This window comes from Bicyclus anynana, chromosome 12, assembly GCF_947172395.1.
Source record: "Bicyclus anynana chromosome 12, ilBicAnyn1.1, whole genome shotgun sequence".
Taxonomy (NCBI): domain Eukaryota; kingdom Metazoa; phylum Arthropoda; class Insecta; order Lepidoptera; family Nymphalidae; genus Bicyclus; species Bicyclus anynana.
The window spans coordinates 12,541,527-12,563,861 of NC_069094.1; the positions used below are offsets into that span (position 1 = coordinate 12,541,527).

The 22,335-nt window shown below is 34.4% G+C and overlaps 1 protein-coding gene across 2 annotated transcripts in view; it reads left to right on the forward strand.

Moving 5' to 3' along the window:
* The first annotated feature begins 2,212 nt into the window (after positions 1-2,212).
* The window catches only part of LOC112053571 (acetylcholinesterase), an 89,451-nt gene continuing 69,328 nt past the window's right edge, over positions 2,213-22,335 (forward strand). The window contains exon 1 of one of the 2 annotated variants that reach the window (XM_052884544.1): positions 2,213-2,413. The gene's annotated coding sequence lies outside the window, so the exon portion shown is untranslated. The remainder of the gene's footprint in view (positions 2,414-22,335) is intronic. The other variant, XM_024093031.2, reaches the window with a different exon arrangement.

The following is a 22,335-nucleotide window of genomic DNA, read 5'->3' on the forward strand; positions in this document are numbered from 1 at the left end:
GACGTTTTTCTTCAAGCCATCTTCCAGACTTTGGTGCAACAACATGCCTTCAACGCAAGCTACGCCACTGCATACATGGCTAATCAGAGAAAATCATGAACATAACTAACCAAGGTTTTCGACGTTTTCCTTTAAGCCATCTTCCAGACTTTGGTGCAACAACATGTCCTCTGAAAATTGCCCGTTAAGGTTAAGGTTAGTTACCAGATTAGATTTTAAACATATTTTTTATCTATTATGCAAAAAAAATTACAACCTAAGAGCGTACATTTTTAGAAAAGTGGAAACTGGAAAGTGTTCGTTGCATTTCTTGAGGTTTGTTGTTCAGGTTACCCCAGTCATTCAAGCCCATCAATTGAGGTTACCTGGCAAAATTTCGAGGTGGCAAAATGTATCGTCATTTTGGCACCTTTAATTTTTGCCGCCAGGAAAAATATAGGCCAGTTGTTTGTTCTAATAACCGACAGTTTTCTACTTACTTATTAAGTGGGTCATCAAATTAAAATGCTTAGATCGAATTAATGTCTATGATTTATGAATTATTATGAATTATTATAAAGAAGTAAAGGGGCAGTACTTACACCGAGAGGAAATGGGTTCGATTCCCGCCTGCTGAACTATTGTGGTACCCACTCCTAACACTATTTTTTCCGACTAATTGGAGGGGAATAATAATTTTGCTCATATTAAATATAATATGGCAAATAATCTTTAAAAAAAATTGGTTATGTAAAGTCCTACCTATTTTATATAAAGTCAGTAGATACTTAGGTAGATATTTGGATCTACAAAAATATTTAAACGCCGTTCAAAGACCAATTAATGTTCGGCAAATTGCTCTAGTTCTGTTGAAAACTCACAAACAGACCAAACAACAACCGCGAATCTGCTATTATTTAATCGTTTTCGAGGTGTTCCGAACACTCTACGGAAACCGTAGACCCGTACGTGTAGATCAATCAATGTAGCTTGTAACACTTTAACTACCATTGCTCATTGGGTAGGTAATTCATATAAAATAACCTCGTAAAACCACCATTGGATAGCGTATACAGGAAAAATGTTGAGGCCCTTATATTATATAATACTTTACCAACAGGTCATGGTATGGGGTGCCCACTGCCCGGGGCACGGCAGTCGGGAGGAGTTGGATCATCTACACTTAGTGATACCAGATGAATTAAATTACCAGTGTGATGGGGAAAAAATCCCCTGCTGTGAGTGGTTTAAACTATGTATTTTCCTAAACATTACAACAAATAAGTTAAACCCATTCGGGGTTTAGATTTAACTTACTGAATATCACGCTCTAAAATTATTTTATTAAACAAACTTATCAATAATTTATTATTCATTTATCGAAAACTAGCTGATCCTGTGGGATTTCTACATTTTCTCTTGTCACTATTGACCTACCCATGTAATAGAGCCTTTTGATGGCCTCCGTGGCGTAGTAGAATGCGCGGTGGATGTGCAAGACGGAGGTCCTGGGTTCGATCCCCGGCTGGGTCGATTGAGGTTTTCTTAATTGGTCCAGGTCTGGCTGGCTGGCTTCGGTCGTGGCTATTACTACCCTACCGGCAAAGACGTACCGCCAAGCGATTTCGCGTTCCAGTACGATGTCGTGTAGAAACCGAAGTGTGGATTTTCATCCTGGACTTAACAAGTAAGCCCGCTTGAATCTTAGATTGCATCATCACACATCAGGTGAGATTGTAGTCAAGGGTTAACTTGTAAAGAATAAAAAAAAAGAGCTAACAAACCAAAACTATTATATCGTTATTAACTAACTTAAAAAGAAACGAACGAACGGTAAACATTATTATATACACACAAAGATCCTTGGATTTTGTTGGGATAAAAATCTTCTTCTTCATGAAGGAGTAACGAACACACACATTTACACAGACACAAGCTCTCGCCTTTGGGCTGTTATTGTAACTACACACACTGTTGATATATATATATACCGTCATGATGCGTCGCCACGGAATGCGTCGCCACGCCAGAAATCGGTTTTATGTGCGGCTGTAAATGTTTCACATCAAAAAACACGGAAAATTAACTTCAAAGTAATCACTTCCAAATTTGTTCTACGGATCCCAGGCTAGAGAGTAACAAAAGCTACAATATTATTAAAGCAGGCCAAGTAATATTTTATTAAACGGGGGAATTAAAGTCTCCAGTCTGACAACCCCAATTTCAAACTGCCGGTCGACTCGCTCAGTCTTCACGGGGACGCTAGCGGACTCACAGTTTGCCTCGGCAATACATCTCATCCCATTTCATACTAACGCGAGTGAGTGTATGTGAACTTTGCATTAACTTTGTGTTGTCAGATTAAAAAAAACAATTAAGGTCACAATCGAGGCAGTTGACACCTGTTGTTTTCTCACGTTACTTGCATATAAAGGTATGTAATATTGTTGTTATGTCTCGTGTAATTTAATTATGCATGCTGTCGGCAGTCGTTTATTACGTGTAATTATGGCCCAACTTCTTTGTAGTTCAAGGTCGTTGGATTTATTTTATTTCAGTGTTCCAGATTTGAAGATTTGAGCTTTTTGATGGCAATTTTCTTTATTTTTTTAATTATTATTTTACCTATTACATTAAGTACTTAAGCTACAACATTTTGAAATTGTTTAGTCTATATAAAAAATATTTGTGCTGTTTAAAAAATTTTAATAAATCTTTAGTAGGTACCGTACTTAGTAGAAAACAATTATTTTTTTATTTTAAAATTATTAAAAAAAAATTGTACCTATTACTTATTTTACGAGTATATGTACCTATATACCTACACATCCAATTAATTATTATGTCTATTAACTTTTACAACTTGATAAACGATGGATCAATGGATTAACTAATATCGGTAAAATTTATGGTTCACTTTGCAGATTTGACCCGGTACGGGTAGAGAATTAAATAGACTGCTACCACGTTTCATAATTTACCTAAAATGACCGTCCAATCAGCATCGATTCCTAAATTATTATGCGTTTTTAATTTTATTAATTAGGAAAGAAACACCTGAAACCGATCCGATGAATTGGCGATCGCTCATAATGGATATTTTAAAACAACAAACTTTTTTTTTAAATAATACCGTCAAATATCTATTCGAAATGATGTCGACAAATAGGAATATAATATTGTTTTGAAGCGGCAATTGGTATATCCTGCACAGTTGGCTACGGGGCGGCGGAAGCGTCGGATTCATTCAAATAATTTAATTAAATCTCACGCCGAGCAGAGGGCAGCCCAGTTTCACAGCTGCAGATGGAAACAGAGATGCGCTTTTATGACTATCATTATCGATAAATGCAAATATCATCATTATCATCGATAAATGCAAATATCATCATTATCTTCGATAAATATAAATATCATCGATGAATGCATCATCATCATCATTATCAGCAAATGGACTTTTACTGACGGACATAGGCCTCTCATAAAGATATCCGAACAACACGGTCTTGAGCTGTAATGTAAAAATGTACCTATTCTACCAAAGATAACAAACTAAGATAACAAAAACCTCAATAGCTTAATATTGTCACGGTAGAAGAGACGCTGATGGGTTCAAATACGAGGGGATATAGAATCGATTCCCACCTTCCGGAGTAGAGACAAATAAGCATCTCTAGCACTACCCCAGCACAGGATTTTTGGTATTGACTTAGTCGGAAGAGAAATGATAAACTGGTTATAATTAGGAGAAATAAAAAAATATTCTCTAGAATATAAAAAATAATAATTTTATACTTAAACTTTTAATAGTTAAAAAAATCGTTAAATCTGATTTCTCTCGAATGTTGTATGAACGAAATCAAAATTAATTCTAAGGCTTGATATTTACTCAATAAAGGTACAAAGATATTTACTGAAAATCTAACTACGTCGTACAAAACGTCCCGGACTGTGAAAGTCCCATAAATCTGACCTTTACAAGTCTAGTGAAAAGATTCTGTAATTTCCAGAGGTCAAGCTGTCGATAAGAAGTGGGTGGGCATGACCTTTTAACATTGACCTTCCTGTTTAAAATATCGTTGTACAAAAAAGGGTCTGTTTAATCTTATCAAGATAAAAACCAAAGACAAAATGATAGTATCCAGGCTAATGATAGGCTTCCAGTTTCTCATGTACCTATTAAATTTAAACATTTGTAGTGTACATAAAGTGAATTTTGTAGCTAGCGATTTTAATCTGTAAATCGCTAGACATGATACTGTCTCGAGTTATATAACTCCTAGTAAGTTAGATTATTCACTGAGATAGATTATTTTAATCTTCAAGTAGGTGATATTTACATAATAGTAAATATTATTTTAGGTATGTATTTCAAATAAATATTTACTTATCTTATTTACATTTTTTAACCAAGGCCGTAATTTGAAAAGTAACATAATTATTCAGAATTAAAAATAATTTATCGATAAATTAAATATGCAAGTAGGTACATCCCTAGAAGAAGGCGGCTAGACAGAAAATAAAAGCAATCGCTTGATCCTAGGACGGAGTTGGCGTTATATTGGCTGACAAGTTGCCTGTGACTTTGTCCGTATTGTTATTTGTAGACTCCGCGCCACAAAATAAGTCCAACGGCTAAAATCTGAACTGAAATTAACAGCGCATTACTCAAATGTCAATAAGACCGCCATTACCAAATGACAATGAGTGCCATTAAGACTTCAGCGCCGCGTCTACGGGACTTTTTTCGTGGTGCGAAGTATACCATATACATTTATGTATAGCTGATTTTGGTGCAGCATAACACAAAATATCGCTACAATTCCGCTGGGATACGGGGATAAGATATTACCCATGATACTCACTACAAAACAGAAAACGCTAAAGGTTACTTAAATCCGTGATACTCATAAATAACGTGGCTTTTTATTGGCAAAAGAATTTTCAAAATCGGTTCAGTAGATTATCCCCTACAATCTCACAAACTTTACCTCTATAAAATGTTAACCTCAATAGCTCAATGGTTAGAGCGGTCGGACTCTTCACCGAAGGGTGGTGGTTCGATCCCCGCCCCGTTGGTCTATTGTCGTACCCACTCTTAGTACAGTCTTAGTTCAGTTGGAGGGGAATGGGAATATTGGTCATATTTAATAAGATATGGCAAATATTTTTTTTAATAAAAAAAAAATAGTATAGTAGATTTACTTGTACATAGAACAATATTGATGTTCAAGGCTTTAATGGGCAGGTATTATATTCTTTAGATAAACGTTACAATAACTAAATATTTAAAGTTTGACAGTGATGATTCATCAAAAAGCTAAAGTTATAAAATGTAGTCCAACTTCGCTAAATTTAACCTTTAGTCAAGTCAAAAATGTCATGCTAACATTAAAGTTGGATACCGCCCTTTAACTCTTGTAATGAACTGAACTAAAAGAAAATAATGTATTTCAGTTTCAGACAAAGATCTAAATAAATGTTGAAATGACTATAGTTCCGATACCGGGAATCGAACCCGTGCCTCTTTCATCGGAACTATAGTCATTTCATCATTTATTTATTTAAATCTTTTGTCCGAAACTGAAATATAATATTATCTCTACTTTACTAATCTATACTAATATTATAAAGCTGAAGAGTTTGTTTGTTTGGTTGAACGCGCTAATCTCAGGAACTACTGGTCCAATTTGAAATATTCCTTCAGTGTTATATAGCCCATTTATTGACGAAGGTATAAGGCTATATATTATCCCCGTATTCCTACGGGAACGGGAACCACGCGGGTAAAACCACGCGGCGGCAGCTAGTAATAAATGTATCTATCAAAAATTTTCGTGTGCCAAATCAATTAGCAGAATATTTGGTATAGATACAAAATGTTTTAGGTATTATTATTAGGTTACAGGTTTCGTCGAATGCCGTCAGGCCTCCGCCTGCACTCCAATTATGGATGACCCAATAACACATCGATCAGAGTCTAAATTCACTTTGCAGATTGCCGCTAATAGCGAACCATTTTTGTTTCAATATTAGGTATGAGTTCTAAATAAGCATTTTAAGGGGATTGCAAAAACTGAAACGAGAAAATACAAAACTTTGAAATAAGATATAGGTAATTCTCTGAAATATATATATATTAAAATTAATATTTATTAAGTATAAAAAACTTCAATTTCTAAAGAGAAAAAAGATATTTCTGTAGATTAAATATTGTTTTTAAAATAGCAATTTTAAAAAAATGTCGTTATCACGTTTTGGATTTTTGTTCGGAATCTGCTTATGTGTTTAAATTCAAGTGAAACTGTTTGGTCTTTGAATAAGTTATTTATTTATGAGATAATAAAGAAAAACCGTAAAATAGATGGAGCTAATGCCACTTTATTCCCGCTCTTGTATACTACAATGACGGACTTATTGAGCTGGCGAAATTAAAAAAAAACTAATAAATTAAATATCTATCTATAGACAGAGAGCCAGCGACACCCAGACCTTCGTCATTTTTAACCGACTTCAAAAAAGGAGGAGGTTATAAATTCGTCGGAATCTTTTTTTTTATGTATGTTCACCGATTACTCGAAGACGCCGACTCGTATATGGGTTGATAACGACGACGACGACCTTGTGTTTGGGCTTGATTAATTTGTATTAATGAGAACTTTACATGTTGTGACTGCCATTAGGGGTCTGATGATGGAAACGAAGGATAGTTAAGGGAACTTGTCAACGGTTTACGGTAGCTACCTTATGTTTGGGCTTGATTAATTTGTATTGATGAGAACTTTACATCTAGATGTCTTGTGACAGTCATTAGGGGTCTGGTGATAGAGACGAAGGACAGCTAAGGGATTTCAACGATTTACAGTAGCTATGTTGTAATTTTCTTTCTTTCTTTTTAATTGGGCTTGATTAATTTATACATTAAAGCTCATTATTCGCGTTTAATAAAAAAAAATGTGTTTAAATTTGCAGATTTTACGTCAGTCAGATTCGCGATTTTAACGTCCGTTAAAAAAGTTCTCGTGCGAATGAGGGCTAAGTCTACCTTGCAAAAGCGCAGCTGGAATCTTATTTGAAATTAAAAACATGTCATATTGACACAGTTTTGCAAGTGAGCTCTCCATGCGCCGTCGCGTGTGCCTTTTAACTTGGATGCAAACCAAAAACTGAAGAGCCGCTGGCCTTACGTGGAACGGAGTTTATAACGTATTATAGTATGAATTTATTTTATACTAACGACCTGCCTTAGCCTCAAAGTCACAGCAATTATACGAGTATCTATACATAGCCCACAAAACATAGAAAACTGTTATTATTCCGTGACATCGCCTAAAATTCTGTTCATCGTTCTCTATATCAGACCAGTATCGCGTATCGCGTCACGAAAAAATTGTCTGTCATTTTCTAAAGAAAACGAGTTTAGATTTGGTGTATAACTTATACTAAACTAGTAGTTTTTGCCCGTTTTTACACCATTCAACTACACCAAAAGGTATTTTTACGGAGCTCTTTAACTGACGAACACGATTACAACTATGAAATATCGATCTTAGAGAGCCAGTTTTTATAATCGCATTAGATCGTTGATCATATACTTTGACAGGAAAGTAACGTCTAGCGAGGCAGGTCCTATACAATAATTGGTCTGAGTTCTCTCCTGAATTGGTCAGTCATTGATAACCTTTTCAATACCAAAAAAAAATGCAGCTCTCTGTACCTACTTCAAATGTCTCATAAAAAAAGTTGTAATATATTTTTTTTAATATACCTCAATACCTCTACCGGTTAAGTGGTCGGACTCAACACGCGGGAACGCGAGTAAAGCTGGCTATTCACTAATTCGGTCTTTATCAACAACCTATTAAAAGAAACTTCAAATCAATTGAGAAATGTCATCTACCCACTGTATGATATACACGAAGGGTTGTCAGTAGGCAAGGTTACATAGAATTTCAATTTCGTATATGACAACCATGTCTACTGTACTGTATATATGTTAGGTATTATAAAGTCTGATGTATTTGACAGTTTCTATAATTTTCCTACTCTTTGAAATTACTTTGCGGAAAATCAATAAAATGTTGTTTTCATGATTCTATTATCTTCCGATTTCATGATAAACAAAGTGGATCATTAATATTAAGCTTCATTTTGTGATTAATTAATTACCTTTGCGTAACAAATGGGTGCTAATGAGCCGACCGATGATTTTGCATGTTAGCAGTTGGCTGTTTATTGGAAATTCGGGGAAACTGTAGGTTTAGTACAAACAATAACATTACTATAGCTATTCATTTTCGATCTGCAATTCTATCGACTTTAATTTTTTAACTTTTAATTAATGCTTGTATTAATTGTGAACCCTGCCAGTCTTGTAATTTTTAAAAATAGAAATGTTTTGACGTGACAACGTCTTATAAATTGGTTTGCCGGGTGACACTTCAAGAAACTGCGTTACGCTCCGCTCACGTTATGCGCTCACAATGAGAGCGAGTGTATAAAATTTTGTTAATATGAAATTCAGTGCGAGATTCTTTGTATAAATTAATGTTTTAAATATAATTCTTTGTATAAATAAATGTTTTAAATTGTTACTGTTATTTCATCCTTCTTCCTACTATACGAATGAATATTCACATTAAAATTATTTTACCACTCAAAGTCGTTGTCACGTAAAACTTTCGCCCGTATACCGACTTTACAGGCAACCAATTTTTTTTTTCTTTACTCATGTACCTACATTCTTACACTCGCAATACATCATTACATCTTTTATCTGATACTAGTGGACGCCCGCGACTTCGTCCGCGTGGAATTCTGTTTTTCACAAATCCCGCGGGAACCATGGATTTTTCCGGGATGAAAAGTAGCCTATGTATTAATCCAGAGTAAAATATATTTTCATTCCAAATATCAGCCAAATCGCTTCAGTAGCCGCAGCGTAAAAGAGGAACAAACATACTTACACTTGCATACTTTCACACTAACACACACACATAAACTTTCGCCTTTATAATATTAGTGTGATAGTGCGATTAGTATGAAATATGATGTGATTCATGCGATAGCGCTTTGAGCCGTTTTATTGGTACCCTTTTTTAAACTAATCAACGGATTTTAATACTGTAAAAGAATTACATTATCGAATGAAGAAAACATGGTTTCCAAGAGTATGAAACCGCGAAAAATTTGTTAAATAAAAATAAATTTTGGCGGTATATAGCAAAAAAAGCGAATTTATTATTTATTGTTTTTCTTTACACAACATTCACACGTGATAGAAAATCAGTGGGAATCATAAAAAGTGACGAAGATAAAATATTTATGTTGCAAAAGTGCTTTGATTTCCTTTTGCGTAGCAATAGCGGTAGAAAAACCGTCCAGTCACATTAGGCTCACGCAAATAAGACCGCCACCGAAGGGGCTCATAAAAGCCGTAAATCATACTTAATTCTCTGTCAGAGACACACTCTCTACCCCTCGTCCGTGAGCGGAATACCTATTTACTCTTTAACTTGTCAAAGGGGCTGCTATAGCCTGACTTACCTCATTTTAGGAAGGCTGAAAGTTTGTCTGCACATAGTCATACAAGGGCGTAGCTACAGCCCTATCAGCCAATGATACGGGGCCCAGGGGCCCTTTACGTGTAAAAGCAAAAAATCAGTAAAATGTAGGTAATGGATAACGTTTTTTTTCTTTATAATCCATACGATTTTTTTTTGGTCAAGCGAGCGCCCAAAAGTTAGATTTATTTATTTTTATTTTTCAAAATACATAATTATTGAAATTAAGCTTAACCATAATGCAACATACACGACAGTTGGTTTTACTGTACACTGATAATAGTAATTAAACAAACAATATTAAAAAAATATTGCCGAGGAAATTATAAAAAAAAATCGGTTGTCTGTAAAGATTTACTGGCGATAGTTGAACGTGACAACGTCGAAAATACTGATGGAATGGTTGCATTTTTCAAAAGAAAATGTTCGTTTTTCTAAAATCTCCATAGACCAAAATATACTTTATTTCTTGTAAAAAAAGTTGGCAAACTTAGAACGAGGGAACGTCGCATGACATCATCTTTTTTCAAGTGTCCGGCTCCATCGAATTAGACGACGTTGTCACGTCAAAAAATTTTGTACTTGGACTCTCAAGTCTAGATCTTTGTAACCTGGTATACATTCTGCCATTGTCCAAACTTCATAGTTGGCTACCGTACTCAATAAAATAAGGTATGTCTGGCCATTACAGACTCTTAGTCCATTGTGAAAAATACGTTTTATGTCATCAAAGATTTTATCAACGCAATATTTCAGTGATGGTGTTAAGCTGCCACATAATGAAATTATAGAGCAGTCGTGCTTGCTTGGTATCTATGAGAATATTTTCATAAAAATAACCCCGTATATTAAAATTACGGTTATTAAGTAGCAAAATTCATAAAATCAACGACGAACTTTCTATTGAAAGGCCGGTATTAATTTATAAGGTTCGTGACTGTATATTTATCATACCTACATCGTAGAAAATAAGTTATTTAAAAACAAACATCAAGATTAATCCACTAGCAGGTACCTATACTATGCAAAATTAAAAATGAAATTATAATCATTAGAGTTTTTTCACACTAGTATTATGATTTTGGGTGTTCCTTTTTAGATGTGTTCTGTGGACAGCGTTCGAATTTCGAAATGACTCTTTGATCTATGTTATTGGAAGTGACAGCTCGTATCTAATATATATATATATATATATATATAAAGTAAGTCTGTCTGTCCGTCTGTCTGTCCGTCTGTCTGTCTGTTACCTTTTCACGGCTAAACGGCAGAACCGATCAAGATGAATTTTAGTATAATGGTAAATGAAAACTTGGAGCAAAACATGGGGCAATTTTTGACCCTAAAATAAATAGAAAGTAGGTGTTCAAAGTTTGTATGGAAAGTCCCTCATTTTTAGAGTTACAGTTTTAAAAATTTGTTCGTAAATCATAAAAAAAATACGAAATATAATGTGATTCAAGGATTTTTAAAATTCAACCCCTAAAGTGCTGAAATAGGGGTTGAAAGTTTACATTGATTTCCACGCGGATGAAGTCGCGGGCGTCCGTTAGTTCGTTGTAGTACCTACACGTAAAAACGCAATAGTTATTATACTCGTTTATAAAATTAAAGGTTGACATAGGCTGGAAATCGAAGCTAGGTCCTCAAAGTTATAAATCAACACACTTAGAATTGCGCACTTATATCATAATTCTAACATTGTTTTGTTTGTCCTCTCGACATAATGGATTCACGAATACATTTAACAAGAATACATATTGGGGATAAATCTACAAAGCAGATTTGCGATTTCAAAGGGATTTGTTGAATATGTTTTGCGACTTACGAATATGATATGGAATTAAACAGGGTTACTCGATTCGAAAACAAATTATAACAGTACCTATAGGCTACTAGTCAAAGAATGAGAAAGAAGAGATATAAAAGAACCTTTATTAAATTAATTATAGTTAATACTGTGTACCTAACAAATTTGTTCAAAATGTCAATAGACTAGACTAGTTTAGATATACATTAAAACTTACCACAATTGCCTAGCAACCATTAATAGATAAAAAATTAACAACAACTTAAAAACATTACAAATTACGGCAGAAACTCAACCGTTGTACGGACGATTAGTTCACACAAATTATTTTAACCGAAACATAACATAAATAAAAGGCTGAAGCTACTTGTCCGGTTACCGGAAAAATAAAATTATTTTATAAAATAAAACTTATTTTTACGGTTTCTGTATGAACAGTCACTTCGTAAATACAATTAATCGCGTATTGAAACTATATACAGGCGTTTTTTGATTAAATATTTAAAGTTGAATGTAAACTATTTAGGTGTAATTGTTTCAACTATGGCTCAGTTTAAATTATTTGAGTTGTTGAAACGGGGATAATATTATAAATGAGACCCTTTAGCATTTTCGGAGGGAAAAATGTCAAAGGTCAGTTCGAGGTCACGCAACACCGCGGTATTCTTGGTATGTGTTCTTAGATCATTCAGTGGACAGGTTTCTCATCCCTTGCCATCAGTAGACCCTTATGTCTATTCTTATGATCTGGTAACCAAGGACATTTGGGGTCCTTTTTTGGAATCTGAAGGCCAAGGACGACGTTCGGAGTGTAACGAGTTAAAGCTTTGTTAATACATAATATTACTGCCTAACTAGACTTTATAGCTTATGGGTTCGATCCCTTGTCAATTATGTGCTGTCTCCCAGGAGTAGAACGTGGTCGAACGATTATCACTGACAGGTAAATTGTAGCAAATAGCAATATACCTGACATTGCCATTCGATTGGTCAGTGTGCCGTGCAATAATTGTTGATATTACTGTTCCACATGGTAAAAGCTGAAAAAAAAGGTACAAGTTAACCGTTATTATTCCGATAGTCGTTTAAGTCAATGTCTTATAGCAAAAAGCTTTAACCAACTTTATCTTTAAGAACTTACTCCTTACACTTAAAGAACTCCTTAGTTTAATTGTTAGATCAAGGGCCGGAGACAGAAAGCTTTAAGGCAACGCGTATGGTGATTTCCTCGTCTTTCTTCATTTTGAAATCCTGATCGCCGAATGAGGAATCAAAAGCCATACAATCAAGGATTTTTTTTTAATTTTTAATTAAAAATACTGCAGAAATAAATCGATAAATAAGAGAAAATATATCATTTCCATCATAATAGTATAAAAGTACGAACACATAGCCGCATAGTACGCAAACGAAGCGAGCTCTAGTGGCTGCAAATTTATTGATCTCATTATCCTTTAGTATATCAAAGGAGATCTCCGGCTTCTACTTAGCGTTCGCCAAACGTCTAAATCTCTTGGAAATCTAAGGTTTAATGGAAGGAAGGAATATCATAAAAGCGCAATTTATCTGTGCGATTTTTCCGAGAAATTTTTAGTTCTGTATTTTCTGTAAGGTTAAATGTAAATGTCAGACAATTAAATTCCTTGTAAAGGGATTTGAGTTGAGGTTACATTTTTTTTATTGATAGTATTGTTTTTTTTTTAATTCCGATGCAATGCGTCTGTTTGTCAGTGTTTGTCTGTCTATCTGCCATAGCTTCCGGACGGATGAAGCGATTTCAATTTAGTTTTTTTTTTTGTATGAAAGGTGACTTACGGGCGAGTGTTCTTAGATATGTTCGATGAAAATCGGTTGAGCCGTTTTAAAGTTAAGGTTGAAAGTGGAGAAGAAAAACCGAATGTCTGAAAATATACTCGAATGGGGTCTCAAATGAAAGCGCATTGAAAGGGAATATTCATGACTTGATCGTAAGTGTAATTTTTAATTTCATGACTCGGGTTTTTTTTATTTTAAATAATTAATTTGCATGTAAATAACTGTCTTAGTTTGAATAAACAGGGACAGTCAGCCTGCAGGCAGACATGGCTATTTGGAGTTATAATTACGCGTTTTATACTGAAAAGCGTTAATCTCACAGTTTAAATTGCGAAGTTTGGGAATCTGCATTTTTACGCAACAGATAAGAGCGTATGGTTTCTATGTATAAGATATTATATATAATTACTAGCGGACGCCCGCGACTTCGTCCGCGTGAAACTCGATGTAAACTTTCAACTACCCCTACCCTACCCCTACCCTACCCCTACCTTTTCCTGAATTTTCATTGATATAAACCTCACGGAGCCCGAGATCTTTCCAACGAATGCAAAACCATGGAAATCGGTTCGTGCGTTCTGAAGTTATAGCGTCAGGAAGGAAAACCTGACTTTTTTTATATAGTAGAATAACAAGAAGAAAATGAAATATGAAAGTTCAATTTACACCTATAATTCTTATGGTTTAAAATTCAAACATACACAAACTTCCACTCTACCGCCCGCCCACACAATTTAGTAACAATGTTTGTTTATTAAGTTGTTTCAGAACTTGAAACTTCGAATTTATATCAAGTTTGTACGTATACGTATTTATTTTTATTAGTATAAAACAGTAATGTATATGTGTTGTCTGTATGCCTTGTTTTATATTATACTATCGCTCGCGTTGAATTCAGTTTTTCACAAATCCCGCGGGAACCATGGATTTTACCGGGATGAAAAGTGTGAAACCTTTGTGTTAATCCAGAGTAAAATCTATTTCCATTCCAAATTTCAGCCAAATCGCTTCAGTAGTCGCAGCGTAAAAGAGGAACAAACATACTTACACACTTACAAACTTTCTTTCTTTACTTTCTTTCGCCTTTATAATATTAGTGTGATATTTATACACGAAATACTCAAATTAAAAAAGCTCATCATAAGAATAAAGGCGGTTTTACATTTGTCTGATGTGTCGTGTCGTGACGCATCAGAACAGAATCGGTGTCATACATTGTGTATAGAAACGTTTACACGTATGTGTGGTGTCGTTAACTTTGTTTCTTGGTGTTTTCATGCTATTCAGTCATAACTTTAAGACTTCAAAAACAAAAGCTAAGGTGAGAGGCTAACGTAAATAATAAAATGGCCCTCCAGTCAACTCTGACAAAATAAACCGGTGGGAAATAAATAAATTGGCCAAGTGCGTGTCGAGCACGCATTAGAGACGGAGCCGTCTGCTAATGTCGGGAATCTTTTTTTGGTTTTTTTCGTTGAAATATATTATTTTTAGTGCTACAGATAATAGTGACTCGAATATAGTTTTATTGAATTTTGATAATAATAGTTTTATTCTTACCTCATCCGGGAAAGAACTACCGCTGATATTGTTATTTCAAGGGTTGCTGATGTAATTTCAGGACCTTGAGGCTTTACCGCCTAGTGCATATGACCTCTGCTTCAATTCAGAGGAAGTAAGTTCGAACCCGGTTCGGGGCGAGGAAACCTGCATATCTGAGAATTTTTTTAATTCTGTATCTATGTAAAGTCTGCTAATCTGCATTGGGCTAGCGTGGTAGACTATTCCTAACCCCTTTCATTCTGAGAGGAGACTCGTGCTCAACAGTAGGCCGAATATGGGTTCTTAATGATGATATGGCTGAACATTTAGTATTGCTACTCTGGTAATAGGCGATAATTCTCCACTTAGCAGGAAGTAAGCTTCTGAAAAAATAATATTTTGTTCCAAAATTCTTTTTTCATCCCCTGGTGTGCTAGCGGTTTTTTTATCTCATTAAATATAGAAGTTTCTTAAAGTGTATTTATAAATATCTTTTGAATTTCAATGATTATAATATTATTATTACGCAGGTTTAGCGGAGTACCTAACGTTAAATAACACATGCGTCGATTTCATAACCTACTTCCGTTTCTAAAGCCTTTTAAACCTATTGAAATACAGTGCTTTGTGTACCTGCGTACAGCTATTCAGGCCCGTGTGTGTTCACTAATCATTTATGAGTTTATTATCAAAACAAGGTCACGTCGAGAGCTTATAAGTAGTGCTTTGTGCTTTCATAAAAGCACACAGTTCGGAATATTATAGAGATCTTTAATATTCACAAGTTCATTTGGAAAATTTTACATACACTGCGCCGGTGCCCGAGGGACTAGGTCAATAAAAGAGAATAGAGGTGTACCTACGACTGTATGGGTAGGTGTTTGGGTAATTGAATTGTCTGAGTTCCACCAGCCTTTCATATAATAGGTATGTGTTTTAAAACTAAAACTAATATTAGAAGAAGAAGAAGAAGAAGAAGAAATATACTTTATTGTACATTAAAAGAAAAATAAACAATAACAAAAAATAACACTTAGAAACTAATGTACAAATGGCGGTCTTATCGCTAAAGAGCGATCTCTTCCAGACAACCACTGTGGAAGAGAAAAAAAAACGTAAGCACCGATTCGAGTATACGCACGCAAAAAATAATATTAGCGTTTTTCATAACGTTATTTTATTTTATATAAGATATAAAAATATAATATATGTAAATAAATATTATATCCTATATATATATAAATATATATATGATATAATATTTGTATACGTATTTTTTTTGTATAGGAAGTATGGCAAAATGCTAATTTAGGGCCTTTTACTAGGTAATGCCACATATTGCAAGGCATTCTTATTTTATTGCTCCACTATTTGCGTGGACAATTAAGTATGTACTTAATAATTTAGAATTTAAGAATGTAATACATTACTTAAAAATAAAGATCTTTCTTTCTTTTTCTTTCTTATTGATATAGATAAACGGCTAAACTCAAATAGGGCTAGATAGATTAGTTAAACATTACTTACTCTGAGAATTGGATATACTCAGATACACATAAGGTCGTTTATTCTTTTTAGTTATTTACAATTCATTCAAGTACGAGTATATAAATGCATTGCCTTATTATATTAATTGAAATAAATCATTATTTAGAATAATATGTGCAAACATAAATGCACGTCTTTAATTAGACTATAGGTAGCTATACTAATATTATAAATGGGAAAGTAAGTCTGTCTCTCTGTGTGTCTGGTACCTTCTTACGGCTAAATGGTTGAACCGATTAAGATGAATCTGTCGAGTGAGTTATTCGATCGGTTAGCAAAATCTACGTTAAAATTTTTATTTATTTATTTATTTATTCATCACGCTACGATCAATAGGAACATAGCAGTGAAGTGAAATGTTGAAAAAACGGGAGAAGTTACTCCATTTTTACAGCGATACAACTGTAAGGGCTGGATTAAAGAGATTTAAGGGCGGACGAAGTCGCGGGCGTCCGCTAGTTTTTAATATGGCATTTACGTATAACTAAGTATTCATGTATAGTTAGGATTGCATTGTTCTCTGCATCGACCCATCCTGTAATTATAATTCCTCTCGCCAAAGGTAGCTTGGGAGATCGTTTTAGATATAAGACCACTTTAAGCTTATAATAATACGTAAGCTTCTTATGTGCTGTTGTTTGCACACAAGATAACAATTTGCAAATGATGTTAGTAATATAATAGAGTCGCTACAAACATACTTGTCTACCAAAAATGCTCTCAAAAACATATTTTGTTATTTACTTATTATGAAACACGTCTAAAACTCAACTGATTCAACTTTATAAAGGAAACATAAATACACCCGGGACAATCGCACATCAAAATTTTGGATTCCGTTCACCTAACCTAACTTTGATATACCAACCGAGGTTACCTTACCGGTACAAATTCCCCATACAAATTGACCAGATCCGTAGAATAAAATTTTTTATTGTGATATTTCACTTTTTCTTCGCATAGTTTATCTCCGGGGTGTCCCCTCCTGTAAAATAAAAACACACAATTAGTAGATACAAATATTTACAATAAAAATTTAATTTAATTCCAATTTTTTTCCAAATTTACGCTTAAATTCACCTTGCTTTGTGCCTCAGCACACCCGGGACCATCGCACATCAAAATTTTGCATTCCTGGAAAACTTTTTTGCGATATGACCTATAGTTTTAAGTAGGTAATGCTATACATCGTAATATATTAAATAATTAATATATTATTATATTATAAAAATATAATGTGATGATGATGATATTCAATTTTGACTTTGAGTTAGGCATTGGTACCCTTAGTAGAGGTATGTATCGTTCGATGTCTACTAAAGGTATTAGTGTCACCGCACACGGGCCACACGACCAGCCATAAACGCTGCTACAAGAAGCAAGAAGGGGCCACAAATTAGCAGAAGCGCGCGACAGCCACTTGTAGTCTAGTTGACGAGTTGAAAATGGTACAAAATAGAGATACTGCTCTTAAAATTATGTGTGATGGCTCATTGGATCCGCAATGACTCCTAGAAAATTGTGCTAAAAGCGTGTATTAGCACATAAAAAATTGCAAAAGTTATAAACAATTAAAGATGCAAAAAATGGCGTTTTGTTTTTTGCCAATATTCCATAAACTATTGAAATTTCTTAAATATTAATAGTTTATGAAGTATTAGCAAAACACATAATTTTAAGAGCAGTATCTCTATTTTGTACCATTTTTAACTCGTCGACTAGACTGTGGCCAACGGCGCCACTCAGCACTATCTATAGTCGTGGGTTCGATTCCCACAACTGGAAAATATTTGTGTGATGAGCAATGGGTGTTTTCCAGTGTCTGTGTGTATTTAAAGTATTTATATGTAGTATATAAATGTATATGAATATTATAATATCAACTATCTTACGTAAGCGAAAAGGATTTGAATTTTGTAACAGCTTTCTCGTTTGATTTGGACAACAGCAGTCTGTTTTCAATAGTCTAATACAGGATTTATTAATTCCTATAAGAGAACAGGATTTGGAGATTACGAGCTACGCTCTTAAATGCTGGTTGGCGTTTTACAGTGGCGTTTGTCAGGGTTTTCATTGTCTTGGCCCGATTGGAAATTTACCGCCCATGCGATGACCAGAAATACGACCCCCCCTCTCTATTTTAACTATTACTATTAACTTTAAATATATATTTTAGGGGTCTTCTGCCAGGTATGACTAGGTTCTCGTATAAATGGAATTTACATTGTATTATGCTGTTTCGTGATCAACTTAAATTTTTTATAACACAATTTTCAAAGATAATGAGTAAGAACTTCAACTTATTTTACTCGAAGGACATAAAGCAAACATCAAGGTAATAATTTTCCTTTGTCGCGTGATTCAAAAGTAGCTTTTTTATATCTGCCCTCAAAAATTATGTTTGTCGTAAAGTGAAAAAGGAAAAAGTGGAACAATTATGTAACCTTGATTTTGGAGCTAATAATGATAAATAAGCCAATTACGTGTTAATTACATTTTTAAAACAGTAAAGTTATAGTCATTTTTCTTTCGTAATAACTGTATTTCAATGTTTGTTTTGCGTTCTTTTTCACTCATAACCTCAATACTTTACAAACTAGTAAAGAGTATAATGTATAAACCGTGACTGGAGACAATTCAATGATTTACAGCCTTTCTTGGTGAGTACTGTTTACTAACAAAGAAATCAGAAATTAAGGTAGAAAACACATGCCATTTCATATTAATCATATGTTCTAAGCTTATTAATCAAATTTATTTTCGTTAGTTTAAGAACAAGTTAATTATAATTATTATTATACCCTCATTTTTAATTTGTTTGTTGGTAAATAGTACTCATTAAGAAAGGCGGTTGTATAGTTATTAGTACTTTAGATTGAAATACCTTAAAGGTAATTAAATGTAGGTAATTCTAAATAAAAATAACACAAAAAATATATATGTATTACCGGTTTGGAGGGCAGGTGCTAAGGAAAAGTCACCACAAGTAGACAAAACTGACTATTCAAAAGCAAAAGTGCCTCTCAATATTTCCTTGAGAACAAGAATTGAATTATTTCTGTAGTCATAGAATCTGGCTTGTATTAAAATCGCTAACCAACATACAAACACACTTGACAATTCAAAACTGTCTATTTGAAATAAATTAAATTATTTGGCCTGCCGTTGTGTGTACATACGAAGTACGAGTATCAATATACAATATCGTATATACATATATAGTAATATCGTATAATATATCGTTACTGGCAAGTATCAATATACAATAGGTATTACGATAAGTAGATTGTTCTTTTATCTTCTCCATTTCCTATTTGGCTTTGTATTCTCGCACAAATAATGGGAATTGCTTTTTATCGGGGAACGCAGAACAAATTCTTTCTTGCATAATTTTGCATAAATCGATATCAAATGGAGGCAGCGCTATAATTTCACTTTACTTTCAGAGGCAGGTATGATATTTTTGACGTTTCATTTCAATACGTTCGCTTCATTTTATTCTGCTATTTTTTTGTAAAATGTTATCTTACCAAACAAAAAGTGAAATATTTTCATAAAAAAATTCAACAGACTTCCGACTCAAAAAAAACCTAAACTAAAAAGCAAAAAATAACATCTTACCTATGTGCTACCTTCTGATCAGTTTGAAGGCGGTGTCAAGCCAGTGATGTTTTATGTCAAGCCATTTAAATTACAAAATTTCTGTAATTCTTTCAGAAACTTCTTTAATTAAAACACGACACTGGATTGGAATGGACATGAAATGGAATGGACAAAACAACAAAATTGGTCCATAAATCACGGAATTATCGCTGGACATACATTAAAAAAAAAACATACATACAGCCGAACGTAGAACCTCCTCCTTTTTGGAAGTCGGTTAAAAATGATAGTGAAATTCAATATTTAATATGAATTGTTATCGACTGTACCTGCAAAAGAAATGATATCTAAGTGGGTACCAAATTCTTATAAAAATTTGTCTGTCTGTTGTATTAATTTACACAAATTGACGTACAAATCAAAAATTATATGATATATCATTTTGAATAATAACAACGGAAATGTGTCAATTAACTAATGTTCGTAAATCAACAAGAACAGAACAATGCTGTAATGTAAGACAATTTACTGTACGTGTTTGTAATGAGTTTTGCACAAAGCTAAATAAACAACACTAAGGGAGCGGGGGGCTTGTTTTAACAAGCCTCTAGCTACTAAACTATACACAACAAAGTATGACGGCCTCCGTGGCGCAGTAGTATGCGCGGTGGATTTACAAAACGGAGGTCCTGGGTTCGATCCCCGGCTGGGCAAATTGAGATTTTCTTAATTTGTCCAGGTCTGGCTGGTGGGCGGCTTCGGCCGTGGCTAGTTACCACCCTACCGGCAAAGACGTACCGCCAAGCGATTTAGCATTCCGATACGATGCCGTGTAGAAACCGAAAGGGGTGTGGATTTTCATCCTCCTCCTAACAAGTTAGCCCGCTTCCATCTTAGACTGCATCATCACTTACCATCAGGTGAAATTGTAGTCAAGGGCTAACTTGTATAGAATAGAATAGAAAAAAAAAAAAAAGTGTTTTAACTTCAATGTTTTAACTTCGGGTGATGCTAACGAACAAGTCACTGGTGTACATCAACTGACTGCTTACCGCCGTGTATCTATACTAATATTATAAAGCTGAAGAGTTCGTTTGATTGAACGCGCTAATCTCAGGAACTACTGGTCCGATTTAAAAAATTCTTTCAGTGTTAGATAGCCCATTATCGAGGCTATAGGCTTTTATAGACATTTTATCAACGTATTCCTACGGGAATGGGAACCACGCGGGTGAAACCGCGCGGAGTCTACTAGTCGTAGATATCGCATATGGGTGCAAAAGTACAGGTAGGTTTTGTTTTTTCTTCTCTACAAGTTAGCCCTTGATTACAATCTCACCTGATGATAAGTGATGATGCAATCTAAGATGGAAGCGGGCTAACTTGTTAGGAAGAGGATGAAAATCCACACCCCTATCGGTTTCTACACGACATCGTACCGGAACGCTAAATCGCTTGGCGGTACGTCTTTGTCGGTAGGGTGGTAACTAGCCACGGCCGAAGCCTCCCACCAGCCAAAAGGTAAGCAAACATTTTTGCGTAATGTTTTTTTTGAATTGAGCTTTAATTAATTACTTTCGGGATTCATGTATATCTAATGATTATCAAGTGGAACATTGTATCTGTTTGGTATTTTGTTAAATAAATGGGAAGTAATTTTTTAATATTTTTTCATTTTTAAAAAGTACCTCTGAAGCAATAAAAATAGTATTGTTTGGCTTTAGTACGAAATGAGTAGAGTAAGTATTAACCTGTTAATATTTGCCCACCTTGAAAGATGTGAGGTTCAAAATTTAAAGTGCGGTGTTTATTGTTGCAAAATGAGGACTTACACACGCAAAACTATTTAAACATACCTAAATATTACGGAACCACCTTCACCGTAATTTGAATTTTTCTAAAACAGCTTCTAAAACTGTCTTAGAATATTTCTCTTGAACTGTATACATATTTACTGTAGCAAGGTTATAGCGTGAGACGAACCGCATTTCAAGAGCTTTAAAGAGGCATTTTCAATAGCTAGGGTAAGTTTTACAATATCCCACTTATGAAAGCTTGTTGCATGAAATACATATGGAGTGACCTCATAGGATGGGTACGGTTGGCCTTGTTTCTATTTCAGTCGTCTGCAAAGGACGTTTTTAGCTGAAAATACCTGATCTAAAAGCAGACAGGTTATTTCAACCGTTGTGCTTATGGTTTACTAAACATGATAAGCCTTCCAAGCTGTTATTAATACATTATTGGAATATTTATAGAATAACCCCAAAATTTATAAATAAGCGTTCGGTATCAAACATACAAGGGAAATGAATGTTTTGCACCTCTGCCTCCGATTCCGGATGGTGTGGGTTTGAATCGGTCTGGAGCATGCACCTCCATCTTTCAGTTGTGTGCATTTTTTTTTAAAAAATAAATATCACGTGCCTCGGATGGTGGCGGAAAACTTCGTGAGGAAACCTGCATACCTGAGAATTT